The following is an 11,884-nucleotide window of genomic DNA, read 5'->3' on the forward strand; positions in this document are numbered from 1 at the left end:
ATCCCTCTGCCAATCTATTTCCATTTATTTTCTCTCTGAACTGAAAATGGAACAAGGGTTTCTTTTTAAAAATAAACATTTATTTGTTTATTTGGTTGTGTCAGTTCTTAGTTGTGGAGCTCAGGTTTCAGGGCGTGTGGCTTCAGTAGTTGCAGTACTAAGGCTTAGTTGCCCCATGGCATGTGGGATCTTAGTTCCCCGACCAGGGATCAAACCTGTGTCCCCTGCGTTGGGAGGCAGATTCTCAATCACTGGTCCACCAGGGAAGTCCTCGAGACAAAAGTTTCTTGGGGACATTTATAGACATCTTTAACTTCTAAATTCCATCCTTGTATTATTTTTGAGTCATTCTCCCATCCTCTCTTTGACTAAAGGATTGCAAGGCTAATTAATTCACATCCCAGACAACTGGAATCTAAATCTTTCAGGACTTGTCTCTTCCATGAGCACCTCTTTTCTGAAAAGTGCTGCTTGGAATAAAAGACTGTATGTTTATGGGAGAAAAACATGTCTTGACTTCTCTGTGTCTTTATCTGGTATGCCCTTGTCAGGCCAGCACAGGCTGTTCATAATCCACCCTACCCCACTCCCACTGACTGGTCTCCTCTGCACAACCTTGCCAACCAGGCACCCAGCCCTCTCTTTGCTCCCAGAACTCTGATTATACGTCTGTTCTAGCTCTCATCACCGGGTGTTTGGTTTGTTCTGTCTGGCTCCTGCAAGAATGTAATCTCCTTGGGACTTCCCTGGCAGTCCAGTGGCTGGGACTCCACACTAACAGTGCAGGGAGTGTGGGTTCCATCCCTGGTCTGGGAAATAAGATCCTGTAAGATGTGGCAAAAAAAAAAGAAAGAAAGGAAGGAAGGAATGGAGGGAGGGAGGGAGAAAGGAAGAAAGAAAAGAATGCGATCTTTCTGAGGACACGGTCAGACTGACTCTTTTGCTTGCACAGAGACCCCAGTACAACACTCCTTGTGTTGTACCAAAGACCACTGAGTGTCATCAAAGCAGTGAGGAGAATGATTGGGTGCAGGAGGGGGTGATGGGTGGGCCGTGTTTTTACTGAGGCCTCTTTCTTTGCAGGTTTAAGATTCAGAGTCTTAATCTCCTTTGCTTGCACCACCGGTTATCTGTGGCTGCCCCAGCTTTCCCTGGAGAAGGGCATGGCAAGCCACTCCAGTATTCTTGCCTGGAGAATCCCATGGACAGAGCAGCCTGGTGGGCTACAGTCCTTGGGGTTGCAGAAAGTCAGACACGACTGAATGATGGACACACACAGCTTCCTGTTGAGGTCTCTCTCCTGAGTGGTGTGTGACTGTCTACCCCAGTCAGGACGGGGAGAGGGGCAACTCAGACCCTGGGGACTGAGGTCCTCCCCACAGCCCACTGTCCCCTCCTTCACATGACTGGCCCTCCTTCTGGAAGACAAAGCTGCCTGCAGGGACCACCCCAGGAAGGGTAACAAGAGTACTTTGAAGTGATGGGGGACGTTTGCCTTTCTTGTTGATGGGCCAGGAGTGGGTGCAAGTCTACCTGCTGTCAACGTGCATGCCCCCAGTCCTCCACACATGTACTGATGACCAGCTTATGTTTTTAAAAGACTTGGAGAAGGTGGTTGTGGCTGCTAATGTTGAGGAATATATATCTTTTTCATCTCAGCTGACAATTAAGAGAAAGCAGAATGGGAGAAAAATGTCCGTCCAATTCCGCTGACTCCCTCCCTGTTGTCTTCATTTCCGCAGGTCCTTGAGACTTCTACACCAGCTATTTTTTTCCCCCTTGCCATTTTTTAAGAAAACTTTATTATGATTGTTGTTGTTCGGTCACCAAGTTGTGTCTGACTCTTTGCCACCCCATGGACTGCAGCATTCCATGCTTCCTTGTCCTTCACTATCTCATGGAATTTGCTCAGATTCATGTCCATTGAGTCAGTGATGCCATCCAACCATCTCATCCCCTGCTGCCCTCTTCTCCTATTGTCTTCAGTCTTTCTCGGCATCAGAGTCTTTTCCAGTGAGTGGGCTCTTGGTACAAGTGCCCAAAGTATTGGAGCTTCAGCATCAGTCCTTCCAATGAATAGTCAGGGTTGATTTCCTTTAGGATTGACTAAATCAATTTGATCTCCTTGCAGTCCAAGGGACTCTCAGGAGTCTTCTCTTTATTATGATATACAAGGCAAATAAAATATTAAACACCATGTCTTTCTCACCCACCTTCAACTGCTATCAACATTCTGCCATTCTTATAGCATCTGTATACTTCAACCCACGCTCCATCTTTACTCTTTTGTCATTATTTTATAATAGGTCTCTCTCTTTTTTTTAAAGGAAAAGTCTGCATCTTTGAAATGCACAAATCTTAGCTGTCTGCCTCCCAGTAACATCCTCGTGCTGTCTGCATTAACCTGTGATGAGCTAGCTGCAGACACGAGCTTTTTCTGGTGTGCTCTGGTATTGTACCATCTTTGAAGCATGGATTGCCATGTGAGAATAAATTTAAGGAAGGTATTAAATAGATTTAATACCAAATATTTATCAAAGGAAAGGGTTTGGAGTCTTGACCCTTGGTTTCAACACCAGTGTTGTAAAGATAGAAAAGTTGAGGACCCCAGAATGTGTTCCATTTATCTAGAAATAGTAGGTTACAGTTAATATATATATCTTTTTCCTTTTTTGGCCACACCATGTATCTTGTGGGATCTCAGTTTTCAAATAAGAGACTGAACCCAGGCCGTGGCAGTGAAAGCCAGGAATCCTAACCACTAGGCCACCAGAGAACCCCCTAAGGTACAGTTAAAAGATCACTGATCTGGAGCTAAGAGATGGTGGCTTCTAGGCCACCATTGAGATATCCAGTTCCATGGCCTGGAAAGTCAGGTAATGTCTTTGGGCCTCACTTTTTCTCCAGTTATAAGAAGGTGGTTTGCATTAAATGACAGTTCTGGTCTAACCATCATTCCTGGGTTGTCTGTGTTGTGCTAAGCACATTTCACTCACTACATTATTTTAATCATCAACATATCTATAAGGTGGAAACTGTTATCTCCACTTGCAGAAGATCCAGATTCAATCGCTGGGTCAGGGAGGTCCCTAGGAGAAGAAAATGGCAACCCACTCCGGTATTCTTGCCTAGAGAATCCCATGGACAGAGGAGCCTCACAGCCTACAGTCCATGGGGTGGCAAAGAGTTGGACATGACTAAGCGACCAACACACAACAAGATATGAAAACTGAGGACCAGCAGGCAGGAATGACTGGTCCCAGGGGCACACGAAGACACAGGTCACACAGAGACACAGGGTCACACAGGGTCACAGGGTCACACAGGGTCACACGGAGATGAGCCAAGATTGTGGACCCCGTCATCTTGACCCTGGACCCTGGGGCTCTGGTTCAGAAATCACAGGATTCTCTATTACTCCTTTACCAAGGTGATGGGGTGGGGTGAGCATCATCCAAGATGCTCAAGACTTGTACATTGGGATGTGCAAAGGAAATACCAGAACTTATATTTCTGCTTGCTGTTTATTTATTCTTAATTTTTATTGGAGTATAGTTGCTTTACAATGTTGTATTAGTTTCTACTGAACAGCGAGTATGCACATATCTCTGTTTTTGGATTTCCTTCCCGTTTAGGTCACCACAGGGTACTGAGTTCCCTGTGCTATAGAGTAGGTTCTCATCAGTTATCTATTTTATACACAGTAGTATATATATGTTGGGTTTCCTTATGTTAATCCCAGTCTCCCAATTCATCCCACCTCTCTTTTCCCGCCTTGGTGTCCATACGATTGTTCTCTATGTCTGTGTCTCTGTTTCTGCTTTGCAAATAAGGTCATCTATACCATTTTGTTAGATTCCTGCTACTTTTCAGTGTATGTTTTTGTTTTAAATGTTCATAAGATTTTATAGTGTTTTAAAACATGTATATATAAGTTTTTATACATCTACACACGTACACTAGGAATACATGCTCTCATTTTTAGGAAAAAGGATGCGTGATGAAAAGCGTGGACAGCAGTGCTCTAGATTAATATGGTTACTTAGTAGTTTTTGGATCTCTTTTCTCAGAATTGTAGGATCTGAGCATGATGAGAAGTTAACGTTTTTAGAAGTGACAGTCCTCGGGCACGCTGAGCGTCTGATGTGCCAGGTGTTTGGCTAGTCACTTGGTACAGTCTTGCCTTGTCACCAGATCTTCTACTTCTACAGTCCCAGAAAGTCTTTAGCTGGCATTTAAAAGGTGACTGAATACCCTCAGAGAAGTGACTTGCTCCTCCCCGTACCGCCCCCCTCCCCCCAACATAGAATTCAGTGCTTTTGTCTAACGGTATTCTGAAAACAAAACAAACAAAAAGCATCCTGAACCTTTGGAAATCAAATGAAAGAAAGAATAGAAATGATTTCTTTCCTATTGAGATGTCCACTCAGGTTCTTTTCAGCACTTGGATTGGATGGTCCTCACGAATTCGCTTTTGTTGTATGGATCCTGCTAAAGTGAAGGTGGCTGAGGATGAGGAAACAGAACCCTTGATATCTCTTGGGAAGCTCCATGATGCAGAGCAAGGACAGAGCAGCCCAGCAGCCTCGGTTTGAAACCTACCTGTGCGTTTGGTCTCCTCTTCTGTAAAATGGAGAAATGATAGCTGTACATGCAGTCGTGTTTGTTATGAGTAGTAAATCAGTAAACGTAAAGTGCTTGTATGTAGGTTTGTTCATATGGATTTTTAAAAATCTGAAAAGAAAGAGGGAAAGAAAAGGAAAAAGTTTATATCAATAGTAGATATCCTTTATCTTAAAGATTTGAAAAATAGCTTACTGTATTTCTAAAGGGTTTTGTAATCTCCAAAGTACTATCACAGACACAGTCTTTGTTCCTGAGAATAGCTGTATGAGAAAGGCAGCAGAGACACTGTTATCACTACTTGATACAAAGATAGAAGGAAGTGGAGGAGGAGAAAATGACTTACATCACCTGGTGTGGCTGTTAAGTAGCAAGGGCTCGGTTTCAGTATATTTCTTTTGAATTTAAAAATGTTCTAAGGGCTCCCTCTTCAATTTGTTGCCATTAGGAATTACTTCCACGATTGTTTTCTAATGATTTTGTCAGCTGTGTGAAAATATTCCAGCCACATAGTCTTCTCATGTTTGATGCCACCCCCTTTTAAAGACATATATTTTTTAATGTGACCATTTTTTAAAAGTCATTATTGAATTTGTTACAATAGTGCTTCTGTTTTATGTTTTGTTTTTCTGTCTGCAAGGTATGTGGGATCTTCGGACCCTGACCAGGTATCTGCACCCCTTGCGTTGGAAAGAGAAGTCTTAACCACTGGACTGCCTGGGAAGTTCCACCCCTGCCTCCCTTTTTAAAGCACTATTGAGCTTTCTTTCTCATTCTTCTCTTTAATTTCATTCTTCAAATTGGTTCTAAGGAGCCATTATGACCTATTTTAAATAATAGAACAGTGTTTTATTCCCGAGCGTTTTAAAGTTGAACCAGTTTTTCCAATGGAATGGCAGAAATTCTCTTTTTAGATGGAAAGTGAAAATCCTTAAAAACTCATCTGAGATTTATGGACCTGGCCTGCAGGGATAACTACAGAGTGGGGTTCTTATCCTTAGGAGCTTGAATTATCATTGCAGATGGTTTCCTGGAGTCACGTCCCCTGCTCTCCCCCAAGGATATAGGGTGTTTATCACAACCAGCTGCTCAAGAGCCTACTACTTGGCAGTTTTTAATAAGGGTTTACTGACTTAAGCCCAGACTGGATCTGGACAAGTTTCTGTCTCAACAATCACGGGACAACAAGTGTTAGTAAGATAAGTCCTCTGACCCTATTGGATATCTCTCTGCTTTATGAGTTCTTATCAGGCTCTAGCTCCCTTATAATTTCTTGGAAATGAGAGGGTCTCTGACTCTAGGAGAGGCTCTTGGAGTAGAAGAGTTATATCCACAGCATTATAGATTTCTTGGCAGAATGGATCCCTGGTGTAAGACAGCATTCATAAGGAAAATCATTTTCAGTCCTTTCCTTCTCCTCCCATGCCACTAAAGTTTAGTCTTCTTGAATTATGGCCAGAGATATTAGACAGCCTGATCATTTCTCTGGTAAACTGTGCTATGTTCTATAAGTCCATTACATTTCTGTGTGTGTGTGTGTGTGTGTGTGTGTGTGTGTGTGTGTGTGTTAGTTGCCCAGTTGTGTCCAACTCTGTGTGACCCCATGGACTGTAGCCCGCCAAGCTCCTCTGTCCATGGGATTCTCCAGGCAAGAATACTGGAATGAGTTGCCATTGCCTTCTCAGGGAAGGGAATCTTCCCGACCCAGGGATCAAACCCAGGTCTCCTACATGGCAGGCAGATTCTTCATAATCTGAGCCACCAGGTAGACCCTTAGGGTATACAGTTAGATAGATGATCCTTGGAAGGGACATGAGAACTGGAACGATCTGGTGTATCCCTAATGCCAGTTCATGATGCAAGAAGACACTTTGACTTGTTCAAAGCAAAATAAGGAAAAAGCAATGCAGGTTTCCAGAAGCTGGATGTATTTTAAGGTCCAGTATTTCTGAGATTTTGCCACTCTTGCTTTTGTTGTTAAAATCTTCTTTAAAATTACAGTTAAGCCCCTTGCATATATGAATGAGTCTTGTTTCAAGAGTGCATTTCTAAGTTCAATTTGCTTGTGAGTCCAACAAAGTTAGCTTAGGTACCCAAGTAACACAATCGGCTATGTAGTATTATACTTTAATAGGTTTATAATACATTTGCAGCATCTTTGAAAGTTTGCAACTTGAAGGTTCGTATGTAGGGGGCTTACTGTATTTTATTCCCTATTTTGTTGGCATAGGAAAAGAAGGGGCAGTTGGGCTCATGTCTAAAATCTAGAAATCCGGGAGCTACTCAATTGTCTAATTCATACTTCCTTTAGGAAGTTATTTTAATTTCTATCATCAAGTATAAAATTTGACTCATAAAGTTCTTAGTATACTTTTATGATCTGCAATCAATTAATTCGTCTGTTTAATGTTTGTTTTAGTAATAAGTATCCCAAAGCTTTACCTTAAAGGGTAAAAGCCAGGGAAACGACAGCAGTTTACCTCTAACCATCTGGTCCCTGTCTCCCTGCCCACCCTTGCCCCTCCTGCCAGCAACCTGCAATTCCCAGGTAGCCAACAATCTGAATCCTGAATTTATCTTTGCCGGTAGAAATCCGTATTTTTATGTTTGAATGAATACCTTAATCAGTATTTGCATATCAACAGTGGAATCCTTCCAAGAAGAAAAGCTTCTCTTCTGTTAAGCGCCGCTCTTTTTCACTTTTCTCCCCTTGGTCCCAATTCATTCATTCTTTCTTTCGTTAATGCCTTTTCGTTGTGGTAAAAGTCACATGATGTAAAACATACTGTTGTGACTATATTTACCTGTACAGTGGCACTAAATGCATTCACATTGTTGTGTAACTCTCACCATCATCCATCTGCTAAGTTTTCACTTTTCTAAATGGAAACTCCGACCTCGTTAAACACTAACTCCCCGTCTTCCCTCCCATATCACTCCCACCCCCAGCCCCTGGCATGCCACCAGTGTATGTTCTGACTATGAATCTGACCGTTCTTGGTACCTCGTGTAAGTGGAATCAAACAGTATTTGTTTTCACCTACTGTATACTGGAACGCATTTTTAAGATTGCCTTCATATTTGTCCTACAAACAGATTATGCCTTCTCCCCCCGGCCCATGCTCTACCGTATATTCTCATTAGGTATCTACTTAATACGTCAGTAGTATATACATGTCAATCCCAATCTCTCCATTCATCCTACCCGGTCCTTTGCTCTCTCAGTGTCCATACGTTTGTTCTCTATGTCTGTGTCTCTATTTCTTCTTCACAAATAGGTTCATCTCTACCGTTTTTCTAAATTCCACATATAAGCACTAATATGCAATATTTGTTTTTCTCTTTCTGACTTACTTCACTCTGTTTGACAGACTTTAGGACCATCCACGACTCCTCCTTCTTCCCTCCCTCACTCCTTCTTTCCTTCTTTTTCTTTATATTTTAATTTTTTTGGCTGCGTGTCATGCAGGATCCTAGTTCCCTGACCAGGGCTTGAACCCGTGTCCCCTGCATTGGAAACGTGGAGTTTTAACTAGTGGACTACCAGAGATGTCGTTTGGTCCCAGTTCTTGCTTGTCATTCCACCCAACATCTGTCAGGCACTTGGGCACCGCTATCTGGTAAGCTCCAGGAGGGCACTGATGGCACCTCCTTCAGATCTGAGTCGCCTGCAGCACCTAACACAGGTGGAGCCTCTGTCAGTGTCAGCTGAGTTACATTCTTCTTGGACTTGCTCTGCTCTTTAGCAGGCTAAGTATCCCCAGTTCCTTGGAGCATGCTTTTTGTGAGCTGGTTCCGGATTCCTCACCATCTGGGTCATCCTCTCTGAATGCACTCCTGTTTAGTGACTTTTGAGACAGACCTTGAGTTATAAGAACAGCCCATTAGATGTGGTTTGACATCTAATGGGAAAGTATCCTGGTACTGTCCCTCCTAGGACCAGACTCATTGGGTGATACAATCTTAACTATGAACAGGCAGCCCACTGTTCATACGTGTGCTCTTCTGAAAATATTGGATTACGTTCAGTGATGGTCTATGTTATATGGAAGTTTTCGTTCTTTGAAAGTTCATTTTTAAAAATTATAGTCCCCAATTATATCTCAATTTCCAGATAGTCTTTAAAATGACATTTATTTCCAACTTTTCATATATGCTCTTTAAGTGTTCTTTTTTCCTTTACAATTGAACATACACTCTCAGTCAGAGGCTAGTGGGCATTTGATGAATGGAAAAAAAAATCCAAGCTTTTGTCCATCAGATACTTTTCATCCTTGCCTCAACCATATTAAGTTTATGATACTTCATACTTATTATTCTTTTGAGGAATTTGTGAGGGAGAACGTGATCTTCCCGTCCTATTCCTCCGCCATCTTTTTCTGTCTCCCTACTTCATACTTATTAATGTTAGCTCTTTTCATTTTTTCCATTTCCACTCATTTGATGAAATATAAGCAAAACACACTTAAGCAGAGGTTTGAAAAATCCTTATTTGCTAGCTGACCCCTTTTTCCTCAGAGCTGCTGCTAAGTCACTTCAGTTGTGTCCGACCCCATAGACGGCAGCCCACCAGACTCCGCGCGCCCCCCCACCCCCATCCCTGGGATTCTAAGTTGAATCCAAGTAGGAAGCCCCACCCTCTTCCCTTGCCTGGGTTCCTGAAGACCTTAAGAGTCCCTAAATGGTTGCAATGAAATATGCAGCCGATTTCAACAATGGTGCTGAGTACGGTTGCTGCTGTTCTTAATGGACCGCCAGCTGGTAGCATCACCATCTAGGATACAGATGTCTACATGGGTGATCTGGCAGGAAGGTGGCTTAGATTAGCAAGGTGACACTGTTCCTGAACTGATCAGAGCCTTTAGGAGCGTTCACTACAAGGACTTCCTGGCTCTGCTGGTTCAGGCTCCCCTTCCCAATGCAGGAGGCACAGGTTCAACCCCTGGTTGGGAAACTAAGATCCCAGTTGCACAACTCTTTGCAACCCTATGCACTGTAGCCCACTAGGCTCCTCTGTCCATGGAATTCTCCAGGCAAGAATACTGGAGTGGGTTGCCATTTTCTCCTCCAATGCTTTGTGGTGTGGCCAAAATTTTAAAAATAAGAAGTTGTTGCCACAGCCCCCTGAGAATTTTTGCCTCATTTCAATCTTTAGATCAAATTTAAGACCCTACCCTCAATTTTTTTTTTCCACCTCACGTGTAAACCAGATCAGGTGTCTAGTTTGTAGTTTCTTTTCCTTAAACCACCTTTGAAGATTTAAAAAATACTTATATTCCTTTCCTTTCTGTAAGTGTAAGCCCCATGCTTTACCCCTCAGTATCTCCTTGCCGTTGACCTTGTTAATATTCAGTCTTGACTTTTAGATCCAATTCTTAAATGCGACGGTTGCAAATTAGCATCCAGTGGCTCGGAGGATGGCGGCACAGGGCCAGTGAAGTGTCGTCATTGTGCTTCAACCAGAAATGTAGCTGATTTGGGAAGGGCAGAGTGAGGTACAGGAGGGATGGAATCACTTTGAGAACCAGTATGAATAATGTCTGTGTTTCATCTCTTTAAACCACACTCCTCATTTATTTTAAAGAAAATGCCAGTGGGTGTTCATGGAGAGGATACCACAGTAAATAACGTAGGATATCTCATCAGGCACCAAGCTATGCCAGCATGCTGGGGAGAAAACTTAGTAATGCATGACCCTAGTGGCGAACGACATTTTAATGACAGAATTTAATATTTTTATTCAATAAAATGCATATAATAATACACCGAGAGATTATGACAGAAAGTGATAGTAACCCCTCTTCTTCCTTACCCCCAGCACCCTAGAGTAACTCTAGATAGTATTTATTGACTTTCTGTGGATAAACATGGGGTTTTTTTTTTTTAGTTATCCAGTCCTGATGACGTTTTATTTTTAAATTGTTATTATTTATTTATTTTTGGTTGTGCTGGGTCTTAGTTGCTGCTTGGGCTTTTGTCTAGCTGTGGCGAGTGGAAGCTACTCGCTAGTTGCCGTGCACAGGCTTCTCAGTACAGTGACTTCTTTTGTTGCGGAGCACGGGCCCTAGGCGTGCGGGCTTCCATTGTTGCAGCTCCCAGGTTCTGGAGCACAGGCTTGATCTTTGTAGCTCATGGGCTCAGTTGCTCCAAGGCATGTGGGATCTTCCCAGATGAGGAATCAAGCTCCTGTGTCCTGCGTTGACAGGCAAATTCTTTACCAGTGAGCCACCGGAGAAGCCCCTAATGACTTCTTGCAATTTTTAGTATCTGATAGTTACTTTTGTTTCTTTGTGGGCCATGTTCATGATCTGAAATTCATAAATTTAACGTTTATGTCCAGCTCCATCCACTTTAGTCAGTGTCTCAACTCCATTCACCTTCCTCTGCCTTCAGTTCCCACAGGAAGTCCTGTCAGTTCCTGCAGTCTCAAGGTTGTCCATTGTGCTCTCTGAATGTGGCTTCTGTTATGCCAGTCTCTTGGATTTTATTTTTTCTTCTGTTGCTCATGGGATCCCTCTCTTTGTCTAGTTTGGTGTCCCGGGAGGTCTCTTCAGTTTTATTTTCTAACCTATGAGTTAAACTTTCTAGTTCAGCTAACACGTTTTTTTCTCTTTGACTTTCCCCTTTCCATAGCATGCTGTTTTTGTTTTATGAGTATATTTCCTCAGATTTGTATCTCTTTCTTTTTTCTTTTAGTATGTTTGTGAAGCCTTAAATGCTGGTCCCTTACTTGCCTGTTCCTCTGAGGACACATTTGGGTGTCTTTTCTTTTTGCTGTGCTATGTACATGTGGGGTCTTAGTTCCCTGACCCATCAAACCTGTGTCCCTTGCAGTGGAAGCATGGAGCCCTACCCCCTGGGCCACCAGAGAAGCCCCAGCAGTTGGGTCTTTTGTGCTGCTTGCGTTCCTTCTATTTTGGTATTTTAGTTTAGTGGTTAAGAGCTTGGTCTATGGCTCAAACTCAGGTTGAGTCTTGGCTTTAGCCTACCAATACAAGAGACATGGGTTCGATTCCTGGGTCAAGAAGATCCCCTGGAGGAGGGAATGGCGACCCACTCCAGTGTTCATGCCTGGGCAATCCCATGGACAGAGGAGCCTGGCGGGCTACACTCTGGTGTAGCAAGAGTCAAATGAAGCTGAGCGTGTGTCCACCAACCCCCTAGCCCACCCACACACAGTCAAGGGGAGAGAATAGAGAAACAGACTTTTACTTTGCCAATTTTTATGGCAATTTTCATTATTAGTCCTTTAAATCTTGTA

The 11,884-nt window shown here is 42.9% G+C and overlaps 1 protein-coding gene across 1 annotated transcript in view; it reads left to right on the plus strand.

Annotated features, from left to right (window-relative positions):
* Positions 1 to 11,884, plus strand: part of ABHD17C (abhydrolase domain containing 17C, depalmitoylase) — a 57,381-nt gene that overhangs the window by 15,401 nt on the left and 30,096 nt on the right. The gene's annotated exons all lie outside the window — the stretch shown is intronic.

This window comes from Ovis canadensis, chromosome 18 (genome assembly GCF_042477335.2).
Source record: "Ovis canadensis isolate MfBH-ARS-UI-01 breed Bighorn chromosome 18, ARS-UI_OviCan_v2, whole genome shotgun sequence".
In the NCBI taxonomy this organism is placed as follows: Eukaryota; Metazoa; Chordata; class Mammalia; order Artiodactyla; family Bovidae; genus Ovis; species Ovis canadensis.